The following is a 13,109-nucleotide window of genomic DNA, read 5'->3' as shown; positions in this document are numbered from 1 at the left end:
GATCGCGGAGCCCATGCCGTAAAAGCAATCCCGCCGGGTGCGCCGATCCAGGTGGCCGTAATAAAAGGCTTCCTCTTAATGACACAGTTTTTTGTGCAGTCAATCCTGCTTCGCGTGCTTTAGGATTTATGCTAAAAAATGTTAAACTAAGGGACAAATGCGTTAGGCATTACGCCTTTTTGAAACCTATGCGCGTTTTGCTGTTTGGCAAACACTAGCTAAGCGCTCAGCCACGAATCTTGTGGACACCTAGAGAAAAGACGCTGGTTTAGCCGCATGGGACACAGCTTGCGTGCCCCCTTGGTGCGTGAAGCGTTAATATTAGTTGGAATCGCGTCGATAAGGTCGTACTTGATGGAGTTGCGCGTTGGTCCGCGGTCTTCCGCGCCGTCGCGTTCATTTTGGTCAGGATTGCATCGCGATGTTTGAGTGGCGCCCGCTCACGCGTGACGTCATCGCGGTGACTTGCTAGGTGATTGCTGCACGACGCCGCCGGCCGGTCTGTCCTGCTCGTTATTTTGAAACATAAGTGGGCAAGTTCTTATAACACAATTTGCATTGAATTATCAAGCGAAATCGAGCGGAGTTGCCGTCAGGGGCACGTTCAGTGTCGATCATAGGCGTGAGCAGGGGTGCGGCCGCCCCCCCCCCCCTAGTCAACTAAGAGGGGGCGGCCGCAGTCTGCCCCATACATTGACTTAATAGGGAGGGGGGCGCTGTGATGAACCTTCGCCTACCTTCGCCCCCCCCCCCCCCTCTGAAAGGGAACACTGCGCACGCTTATGGTGTCGATTGCCCCTGGTGTCGTCTGCTTAGTCATCATTGTCTACAGCCGGCCAAATCTTTATCGTGCGCAAGGGCCGACTTTTTTGTGCGTCAGCGCCGTACGACGGAGCCAAGTTGCAAGCAGGGCGAGAGTGCATGCCCACGAAGCGCGCTCAGCTGGGCCCATCGTCTGCTTGGTTGTTCCTTCGTGAGAACGTCACGCTGCCATTAACGCACTTCAGACGAACAGGCAGCGCGTCTTGCTCGTATCTTATATACCGAAGATCAGCGAGCGACCGAGAAAATGAAATCCGCAGACGTCATAAGCCCGCGCGCGTGAGATAAGCTGACAAATGTAGATTGTTCATTTGTTATCTGGCGACGCAAACGCCTTTTTTTTCCTTGTAAGAGGGGCATTTACTCTCGCGCTGTTTGCAACTTGGCTCCGTCGTATGGCGCTGACGCACAATAAATCACACCATCTCCGGATCTCCGGGACAAGAACATCGAGCCACACACACTCGTCTGCTTCCCAGCTCACATGGGACAGATCGAGGGAGCCCCGCCCAATCTCAATGAGTCGGCCCACATAGCTGCGCGAGGACTAGTAGACCGCGTAGCTACCGGAGGGCGCGCTGAGGTTTTGGAGAATCGGGACCCTCCCACCTCGTATAACGAAATCACCAAACATTTTTACCTGGGCGGAAAAAGTACCCTCCACCACACAGAAAATTAAGCAGACCACAGGCTCTGACACTCAGGCTACTTCAGGTCGGGGCGTACCCTAACCCCGCGCTATTGCACAAGATCTATCCTGAAATACAGCCAACTAATGCATGTTCATTATGCGCAGATGTCGCTAATCTCGAACATATGCTCTGGCGGTGCCCCGCGTTACACGGCGGCGAAGTCATCACGCTGTCAAAATGGGAAGATGCTATCACAAGCTCCGGACTCGAAGCACACTATGGGCAGTCCAACGGGCCCGCGACGCAGCAGAGACTTGGTCTTTCTGTTCCGACGTGAGAGCGGCCCGCAACGTGCTAGGGCGCGTTCCGAGGGACCGAAATAAAGTTTATTCATCCATCCATCCATTCTAATATCGTGGCTGAAGGGGACCATGAGGCGATGCGGAGCAGCGTTTCGGCATGCCGAGCCCGCGTTTCAGAGGGGAAGTGGAGAGGTAGAGGGGAGGGGGGGGGGAAGTGGAGGGGGAGGAAGTGGGAGATGGGAGAGGGGGAATGGGAGAGGAGGTGTGTGGAGAGGGTTCGCGCATGCGCAGTAAAGTGGTCACGTCGCACACCACCACCACCACCGGTTTGAACTCCGCCATAAGATGCTTCGCATGTAAGAAGTCTGCGCTCGCGCGCGATAGTTAAACATTTGGCCGGCTGTACATCTGCATGTATGGCGTGGACATCTTGTCATGACTTTTCTATGGCCATGCATGGCGCACTCACAATGACTTGCCGGCCCGTTTTCGATCAGGGACTGCAGCGTTTGGGCTTCGGGTTCCGTGTATGCATTGTATTTGTATACAGCGTGCTGCGCGCGTTCGCTTGCAAAGCCTGCCTCCGTGATCGGTGGGCCGATCACGGAAGCAGTGCACAGCGACGATGTCATGTGGTGACGTCATGATAACACTAAACGTTTTGACGATCTATGACGTCATACGGTGACGTCATCACGTGATCACGATTTTTTGCAACACTCGTGTTGACGCCGCCAACGCGGGATGCCGACTGTCAATTTTCGCGTTTGATAAGGAAGCTAAGGCCGTCGCCTTAGCTTCCTCATCAAAGGATACTCTTTGCGCGCTTGGCGAATGGGAACGCGAGCGGCGAGTTCTAAAGGCCCGAACACACGTACGCGTTGCAGCGCGTCAACGCGTACGTGTGTTCGGGCCTTAACAAATGCGCAACTCTGTTTCCCAAAGGGAACACATACAGTAAACCTACCTAGTGCTATGGCACTAGGTAGGGGTTTATTTACAGAAAGGCAGAGAGGTTGGCCTGAGCAATAGTATGCTCTAGCGTGCCACTCTACACCGGGGTAGGGAAACGGGGAAGAAATAGAGTAATGAATGACGATGGTGAGTTGGGGAGGTGAGTATATAAAGCCCCGTAAAGTTGTCTCAACGCTATAGCCGTGCATACATCCAGTGGCTTGTAGGAAGGCTATTGGCCGCGAGATCGAGGGAGTCGCCGCCTGGCGGCTACTATCTGAAGCGCGCCTAGTGTGGATTGCTCCCTGCGTCGTCTGCTAGCCACGTCGTGTTTGCATGTGCGCGTACGTCCTGCACATTCTCAAAGGGCGGTTTGTTCTGTTATGTTAGCGCGAGTTTAACTGCTCGTACGTATACCTAACATGGTGTACAGAAGCAAATGAGCTTGCTCGGCTGCATGCGCATTGTAATAAGATCAGTGAGTGCGACTTTAGAGAGGGCTGTGTATTGGTGTCGTACCCTTCGTTCGCCAGAATCATTTCACTGTTGGTGCCGCTTTCTGGTTCAAGGACGTCGTAAAGTGCGCTTGGCATAGTCCCAGACATGATGAACATTCAATAGCGTGTGAATGCAGCGTTCTGGCGACTCGGTGGTAAACGAAAACAAAGCTCATGCACTTTCGCGTTGTTGTTAGGTGTATAACCGCGACACTCCAGTTCATGATGAGCTTTAGTTTGGCTCAAGATGTCCTTTTGTTGCACGGTCGTGGTCCCGCTACAGCGAAATATTTCTATGAAGTCAGATACTTCGGTACTCAAACTCGCCCTAGAAAAATGAAAAGAAAAAACAGAGAGTGGAATCACACGGCAGTGATAAAACGGAGCTGCCGCGCGCAATTACAACTTGGGGCGAAATTTATGCAGAATCACCCATGTGCTTAGATTTAGGCACGCTTTGAAGACCCAGATGTTCAAGATTAATCCCGATGGTATGTCTTACATTTATGTCACAATTTCACGCAAACCCTCATCCTTTATTTTTACATTATCTTCAGCGTTTGTGTGGAGTTATAAATTGATGGAAGGCAGCGGACATTATTAGTTTGAAAAAAAAGACACTTGTTCCATAATATAACCGCACCTTTGTTGCATCATTGTCGTGCACGTAATCAATCGATGAAAGCTCCGTGCTAAACTCTTGCCTGCGTATATATGCGTATTCGCGAGAACAGCGCAATTGAACTCATTGCTCAGGAATATGGGCTGGTATACAAATGAACAAGAAGTAAACACTTAAGTAGTTCAGAAGTGCTACTGCAGTGCGTAGTACACAAAACACAAGCTAAACACGTACAGAGAAAACAACAAAAAACGTCATATAGTGGGTAAGCGCGGACTGTCATCCAAGGCGAGCATCCCTTTCATCAGCAGATTGCGCTTCTCTCACTAGTAATAGTAACGTTGGAGACCTTCGTGCATCGATTCAACAATGAAGAACGTATATATTACCAGTAAGCTGCAATCAACGCATTTTATTCGCCGACAATCGGCTCAAACCGCTCACAACGAAGCGCCGCTGTGCGCATTTGTATACGCGCCTCCGACCGCCTCTCCACACTAACGCGGCGACGGTGCTGCCACCTATAGGTCGATCTCACGGCCAATAGCCGCTCTTACGACCACAGTTGCACTGTTGGCGTCAGATCAAGGGCCCAGCACAACCTCACCTGTTAATCACCTATAACGAAATCGTTCAGTAGGAGAAATCAGTTCTTGTCGTTCACGTGCCTGTGCTGGGCCGGTACAAAATATGTGCTCAAGTGTTTCGGGCACTTGACAGTGATCCCAATTGGGACCGGTGTCACTGCAGCCGATGATATGTGCGTAACGTCTTGTGAAGACCACACCAAGACGAATCCTTGCGGGTCTTGAAGAACTCAATTCGCCATATTCTCTAGCTTCGCTCCGTAAACACCTGTAATGTTGCTTGCGATATTCCTGTAAAACGTGGGAGCCAAGGCTGGCATTTAAAAACGGGAACAGCGCAAGGCAGTAGAGACCGGCGGTCTCAAACACACGGCCCGCGCACTTTTATGGGCGAAGCTCCTTAAAGCGGCACCCGTTCGTCCCCGTCGTAGTGCGTAACCAGTCTTAACGCTAGTACCAGATCTTGACCTCCAAGGTGGTGCCGGTGGGAGATTTCTCCTGTGCGTTGTTGAACAATAAAAAATTCGCAGCGTGCGCGTTAACTAAAAGCCGACTTCTTCTGCCTCTCGTTCCCCATTAGCAGCCATTGGCATGTTCCAGTAGGAAACGTTAGTAGAAGTAGAAGTGTAAGTGTTAGCTAAAAGCCGACTTCTTCTGTCTCTCATTCCCCATTAGCAGCCATTGTTTACCTCCAAGGTAGTGCCTGGTGAGATTTCTCCTGTGCGTGATTAAACAATAAAAATTCACAGCGTACATGTAAAATTAAAGTGAGCTGCAAGTCGCCATGACTCTCATCGACCCTTTAGTATAAACCGGCCCGATCTCACGTCGTTGATGATGCACTGGGCGTGAAGCTGCGCGACGCCGCCGCCGATATCCTGCCGTACGAGAGCTTCGCCCCACTCATCATCATTCACCCCGTGGATATGCTGTGGAATTTTAAATGCGAAGCATTTCTTAGCGAACCTCTGGCACTTTGAGTGTTTCTATCTACGTATCTATCTATCTATCTATCTATCTAGCCGCCTACGTCTGGGTGCTCTCATGATCGCCTCCTTAACTTGGTGTAGACCGAAATTTGCATGGGAGGGTAAGAGGATTTGACGAATATGACTGCCGGGTTATGACATGAATAACCTTAAAATCCTGTCGCGTACGTCGTCAAACCCTTTCCACTAGACACGTGGGGCACATACCCGTTTATCACGGGCCGCGGCGTACGGGTATGCGCCACAGGTGACTGACAGTTAATAACTACCAAGGAACGGCGAGAACAGACATTGGTAACTTAAATGCTAGAGTATTAAGGAAAACCAACATCGGCAGCATTGACTCAACGAATGGAAAAAATGAAAATTAGGATCCCAGCAGGAATCGAACCCAAGCATTCTGCGCGGCAAGCAGGTATTCTACCACTGAGCCACGCCAGGTCTATAAACTGGTTCGGAAAAACAGCCTACGCAGGCGTAATATCTGCGCAACATCACTTGTGGTTGTGGTGTTGGCTATCTAATTTTACAAGAAAGCAATAAACACTACATGATACTCCTACGATGTGTACTCCTACGATACAGGCGTCATATCAGATTAACATCTGTAGTTCCAGTGTTGGCTCTGCTTTTAGAGCGGTCTAATAAACAGCACGTTTGTATTACATTAACGGAATACATTAACGAAAGTTACATATGATATCCACATCACCGCACCGTAAAGTGCACTTCGTCCACCAGAACGACGCAGTGTCTTCTTCATTTCTTACGAGGCTGCGAGATGGCCTCATGCTGACCGAGGATGATGCCGGATTGATTGACAGCCGCTTTGTAGACTAGGCTACGTAGGCCACATACGCCCAAGTAGTCTACGAATACGACAAACACCATCCACTGATGTTGGTCTACGTAGCACCATCCAGGCCTACCAGCCTCGACGGCCTATACCTCACCAACGCGAAGAGTGGCTTCAGGTTCCAACGTTTCGCCGGCTCTGTCGACAGACAATTTGTCGGTGGAATGACCGAGGTATCCACGAATTCCAACAGCTCTACTATACCACATACTTCACTACACATGAACCCCTCGTCACCACGATCACGACCGGATCCTATAACATGTCATGACCAGCTGTTGGTGCTCACTGATCATGATGATGATGCCCTTGTTCAAGAACTGTCAAGAACTTCTTGCACACAAGCACACGGGTTCGTGAAACGTGCGTGCGTGCCATTGGCAGCGTTACTCAACCGTAAACAACTGGTTATATAACACATATGCGTCTCTTCAACATATATATCTGTGCGTGTAAAATTTATACAAATCTCTAGCGACATTTTGTAACGTGTCGCTAAGTAAAAAAAGCCGGCAGATCCCACGCATTGGGGGAATCGATGTAATGCGAAGCAGCTAGCAAAGAGCTGCATACATCGTCTTGTATGTCATTGAGGAAAATGCGTGTCATGGTTGTCAGTGTTAACTCCTATTATTTATGTTCGTCACACAGTAACGTCGCACAATACCAACTTTGGGGTCGATCAAGCTAGAGAAACGGCCGCCAGCGCCCCATGAGCGTGGCACGCAAGTCATGCTGTACATGACATACGTGTCATGACTTTCATGTTAACTCGTGTTATTTATGTTCCTCACACGGTCGCGTCGCAAGATACCAATTTTGGTGTATATCAAGCTAGCGAAACGGCCGCCAGCACCCCATGAGCGTGGCACGTAAGTCATGCTGTACATGACATGCGTGTCATTATTTTCATGTTAACTCGTGTTATTATGTTCGTCGCATAGTCACGTCGCGCAATACCAATTTCGGGGTAGATCAAGCTAGCGAAACGGCCGCCAGCGCCCCATGAGCGTGGCACGTAAGTCATGCTGTACGTGACATGCGTGTCATGATTTTCATGTTAACTCGTGTTTTTATGTTCGCCACACAGTCACGTCGCGCAATACCAATTTCGGGGTAGAGCAAGCTAGCGAAATGGCCGCCAGCGCTCCATGAGCGTGGCACGTAAGTCATGCTGTACATGACATGCGTGTCATGATTTTCATGTTAACTCGTGTTATTTATGTTCGTTACACAGTCACGTCACAAGATACCAATTTTGGTGTATATAAATCTAGCGAAAGCGCCGCCAGCGCCCCATGAGAGCGGCACGTAAGTCATGCTGTACATGACATGCGTGTCATGATTTTCATGTTAACTCGTGTTATTTATGTTCGTTACACAGTCACATCGCGCAATACCAATTCCGGGGTAGATCAAGCTAGCGAAGCCGCCGCCAGCGCCCCATGAGCGTGGCACGTAAGTCATGCTGTGCATGACATGCGAGTCATGATTGTCATGTTAACTCGCGTTTTTATGTTCGTCACACAGTCACGTCACAAGATACCAATTTTGGTGTATATAAATCTAGCGAAACCGCCGCCAGCGCCCCATGAGCGTGGCACGTAAGTCATGCTGTACATGACATGCGTGTCATGATTGTCATGTTAACTCGTGTTATTTGTGTTCGTTACACAGTCACGTCACGCAATACCAATTTCGGGGTAGGTCAAGCTAGCGAAACCGCCGCCAGCGCCCCATGAGCGTGGCACGTAAGTCATGCTGTACATGACATGCCTGTCATGATTGTCATGTTAACTCGTGTTTTTATGTTCGTCACACAGTCACGTCACGCAATACCAATTTCGTGGTAGATCAAGCTAGCGAAACGGCCGCCAGCGCTCCATGAGCGTGGCACGGAAGTCATGCTGTACATGACATGCGTGTCATGATTTTCATGTTAACTCGAGTTTTTATGTTCGTCACACAGTCACGTCGCGCAATACCAATTTCGGGGTAGATCAAGCTAGCGAAACTACCGCCAGCGCTCCATAAGCGTGGCACGTAAGTCATGCTGTACATGACATGCGTGTCATGATTTTCATGTTAACTCGTGGTATTTATGTTCATTACACAGTCACGTCACAAGATACCAATTTTGGTGTATATCAAGCTAGCGAAACTGCCGCCAGCGCTCCATGAGCGTGGCACGTAAGTCATGCTGTACATGACATGCGTGTCATGATTTTCATGTTAACTCGAGTTTTTATGTTCGTCATACAGTCACGTCGCGCAATACCAATTTCGGGGTAGATCAAGCTAGCGAAACTGCCGCCAGCGCCCCATGAGCGTGCCACGTAAGTCATGCTGTACATGACATGCGTGTCATGACTTTCATGTTATCTCGTGTTATTTATGTTCGTTACACGGTCGCGTCGCAAGATACCAATTTTGGTGTATATAAAGCTAGCGAAACGGCCGCCAGCGCACCATGAGCGTGGCACGTAAGTCATGCTGTGCATGACACGCGTGTCATGATTTTCATGTTAACTCGTGTTATTTATGTTCGTCACACAGTCACGTCGCAAGATACCAGTTTTGGTGTATATCAAACTAGCGAAACGGCCGCCAGCGCACCATGAGCGTAGCATGTAAATCATGCTGTACATGACATGCGTGTCATGATTTTCATGTTATGACTTGTCATTTATGTTCGTCATACAGTCATGTTACGCCATACCAATTTTGGTGCACATTCGATGAACCAAGCGACCAGGAGAGCACAAAGTCGTAGGCGGCTAGATAGATAGATAGATAGATAGATAGATACGCTCAAAGTCGCAGAAGTTCGCTAAGAAATGCTTCGCATTTAAAAGTTACGCCACAGACACCTACCCGCCGCATGCTTCGCATAACGTCGACTCCCACGGTACGTGGGATCTGCCTAATTTTTTTTTTAGATGTGAAGCATCTTATAGCGGAGTTCAATCCGGTGGTGGTGTGCGGCGTGACCACCCTTACTGCGCATGCGCAAACCCTCTCCACTTCCCCTCTCCACTCCCTCTCTCCCCCTTCCCTCTCCACATCACCTATCCCCTTCTCATTTCCCTTTCCCATCCCCCTCTCCCCTCCTCCTCTCCCATCCCATCTCTCCTCCTCTCCCCTATCTTCTCTCCACTTCCCCTCTCCCCTTTCCCCCTCACCACTCGATCTCTGAAACGCGGGCTCTACATGCCGAAACACTGCTTCGCATCGCCTCATGGTCCCCTTTAGCGGGAAATGGTGTGATTTTTTGTTAGCGGCCCGGCCCGCACATGGCTTCGTGACATCATCATGACGTCACATAGCGTGACGTCACATGCGATAATCGCTTGGTCAAAGGTGGGCCGATCACGGAGGCAGTGCAAAAGCAGGTGAGGTGCAGAAAGCTTGCAATGCCTCCGATCATGGAGGCAGTGCAAAACCACGTTAATTGAGTAAGCTTTCGGAGGGGTGAAACTTGTGGCACACAAAAAAAAAAGACATGGACAAAGAAAGTGATGACTGGACGATGCGCTTCGTCCAGTCGCATCGTCCAGTCGTCACTTTCTTTGTCTGTGTCTTTTTTTTTTTTTGCGCGCCACAATTTTCATCATGTATCTCCACCAACAAGCCCATTCTTACGTCCTTTCGGAGTGAGGGCGGGGGAAGATTAGTACATTGAGAAGAAAAAGAAGATTCGAGTCGTCTTAGGCGAATGCGTAAGGAACCCTCTGATTTTTTTTTACTGAGTTTATGAAGAAGTATAAGCGCGTTCCTACACTGCAGTGCATACACGCGATGCACAGATTTCACAGATTCAGTGCCACCTCTTGTCGATAGCGCTGACGCTTAGCGCCGAGTTGCCTCTCTCATCGCTGTATAAGAAATCGAGAGACAGGCTGCAGAAGAAAAACGCCAACGACCGATTTGCCGCATTCATAATGCACGTCGCGTGCCCCGCTTCGCAGCAGCTTTCGTGTATCGTCGTCGTAATCTGAGGGGACGAGAATAAAGGATAAAGAAACGTTTTGCAAGGTCAGGTTCACGCGACACCAAAGGACTTTCCTCTTTGCTCAATAATTAACGTGTTATTTTGTCATGTTTTCGCGTGCGTTCCTCACGAGATGCAAGTGTTATGCGAGAAGTTCCAAAGAGTCTCGTTCTAAATACTCGTTCTGCAGAAGCACGCAAGCTTCCCATGTACGCGTACGCCACGGAAGTGCACGCGCTGGTCTATATCCGCGGTGGGACTGCCAAATAGTTTCCTACAATATTTACTAGAGGGAATTGTGGCGCTGCGATCGTTCAGCCACCATGGGTAGTACATTGATTTGACTTTAGTCGGTTGCAACATAAGAATGAATACAAGCTCCGCCCCGAGAACTTCGGTGCGCTTGCCATTCATCTGTGCGAGAGAGTCGTGCTAGATGGTTTCCTAGCTATCACACCTTAAGTAGTTTGTGGCTGCTAATGCAAACACTACGCCTTCTAAGAATTAAAAGTTGGTCGTCCCTATATAAAATATAGGTAGGTGTCCGGAACATCAAGGAAGCAGCACCTCCACCAGATGTCGCGTGTTCAAGATGAAACTGTTTATTTGGCCGAACTTGTGGCCGGGAAACGAAAACTCAAACTACAGCAATACACGCTGTACAGCCGCGGCCACATCTGTGTATAGACGGTTTCAAGACTGCGATAGTAGCAGTACGTGTTGTACCCCAAGAAACTTCCGGTTTTTCATTTATCGCTATCTAACACCAAAGCGGAAAGGGTGTTTTTAAGTTGTGTCAGAGTAAGGAAAGACCCTTCTTCCGCCTTCAGATAAAAGGAAGGCGCATAAGTTAAGGACTAACTATTATAATGTTGGGTATAGATTAGAAGCATCTTTATTTGAAATATTTGGCTAGGTACAGGGTGAGAAGTGTTGAAAATCTGCGGGCTATCCGCCAAGGCTTTTGTTCTCCGCCAATGCTACGTCAGTGCACGAAACCGGAAGCAGTCCAGGGTCTGTGTTTGTAAACAGCGAAACCGTATTCAACCGAAGACGCACGCTCCCTCAGGGCGCTGTCAGCACCTTGATTCCAAAAGAAGACGCGTTGCGACTGATAACACACGCCTCGATAACACGTTGCGATTGTGTCAGGCGTGTGTTATCATTCGCAACGCGTCATCTTTTGGAATCAAGGTGCCGAAAGCGCCCTGAGGGAGCGTGCATCTTCGGTTAAACAAGCGCACTTTTCAACGTTGCCACTCGTGCAAAGCAGGTCTGCATGTCTGTAAGGCCGCGCATGCTCCTAGGCACACCACGTCAGAGCCCGCAACTGCCGCAAGGTGTCGCCCCGCACAGCGCGGCCGGCTGCTCGCGCGCTATACACAGACGTGGCCGCGGTTGTACACTGATAGCGGCGAACAGGGCGTCGGCTGTCGATAATACTGCTCATGGCTGGGACGCGCCGTCTTTCTATACATCGCGCATCGAACTTTCCAGTCTTATCACTGGTGGTCGCGCAAGCTCTGGAATAATCTAGACTATTCGCGTCCTGCGTGCAATCTTAACAAAGTGATCTACTACAATCGCGAAGCTTCTCGAACACTGCGGCGCGATCAGCGTCGAGCGTTGCTAACCGCCCTTGCTGGTCAAATCCGAATACATCAAAACAAAACAAGAAGCGGGCGTGGCAATATTACGTTTGGCGGAGCAGTGGTGTCGGAATTCCTGCTGAAATTTTGCAGAAAGTTCAAGTTTTCAAGTAAAAGCCATTGACACAAACATGTGTCTGTATGGTGAAATCAACTACCTGATGCACGCGAAAGGGTGCCTGACGTCATGAAAATGAGCAAATGCGACTGGATAGGGCAGTTATGCAAATTGTCTCTAGTGTGACAGTGGCGGCTGTGAGCGGAGCTTACATTTATTCTAATGTTGTAACCAACTGTAGTGTTCGTGCTTGCGAATGAGAATGAACTTGCGGATTTTTACCGTCTTTTAACTTCTCTTTCGGATAAAAGAATGACTCGTTGTGAACCTCGTGAGCTGATTTGGATTGGTGAGCCTTTTATAAAAAGGGTCAATGTGATGTGGTGAGTCTGCCGAACTTTTTTTAATAATTACCAGTTTTAAATTTCAAAACGCCACATGGAGCCGAAACAGCGATACTTAGGCAAATCCATGTACTACCCCATCATTCCCATGCTGACTTTCCTGTAGTGTATTATTAGAGAGTTTTAGCGATGGAGTCCCCAAGCGGCTTGCGTACGCACGCTCTTGCGTTCTTTGTACTTCCAGCCACACCCAACAAGAATACAAAGAAACGAAAGGGCTTGCGTATGTAAGCTTCTCTGAGGCCCCGGCACTTAAACTGTCTATTAGAGAGTTTTAATGCCGGGTCCCAAAGCAGTTTGCGTACGCAAGCGCTTGCGTTCTTTTGTATTTTCTTTAGGTGCGGCTGGTACAGCACAAAGCAACGCAGGGGCGTGCGTACGCAAGCCGCTTGTGGTCCCCGGCACTAAAGCTCTATGGGGACCGCCGCTCATAGTATCGGTGTTGCGATGCTTTGAACAGCTGACGCAGTTCCTGCAGTTGCTGTCGTTGGCTCTGTAAGGCTTAATGCTGAAATAGGCAAGGTTTGGCAACTCTGCATAAGGAGCGGCATGGTGCTATCGAAATAATTTATCTATAGAGAAATTAAACTAACAACTGGTTTCCGTTCTTAGTTTAGTCTCGCAGCTCATAAGAAAGGTATGACGTCATCATGTCGTCACGTTATATAGACGTCGAAATAGTGCGGACGCCGATATAGTCTTCCCACCCATACACGCCGTGCTTTCGCATTTAAGTGCAAGTAAGA

The sequence above is a fragment of the Rhipicephalus sanguineus genome, chromosome 11 (genome assembly GCF_013339695.2).
Source record: "Rhipicephalus sanguineus isolate Rsan-2018 chromosome 11, BIME_Rsan_1.4, whole genome shotgun sequence".
NCBI lineage: Eukaryota > Metazoa > Arthropoda > Arachnida > Ixodida > Ixodidae > Rhipicephalus > Rhipicephalus sanguineus.
The sequence above is the reverse complement of the archived record's forward strand: the minus strand, read 5'-3'. Positions refer to the sequence as shown.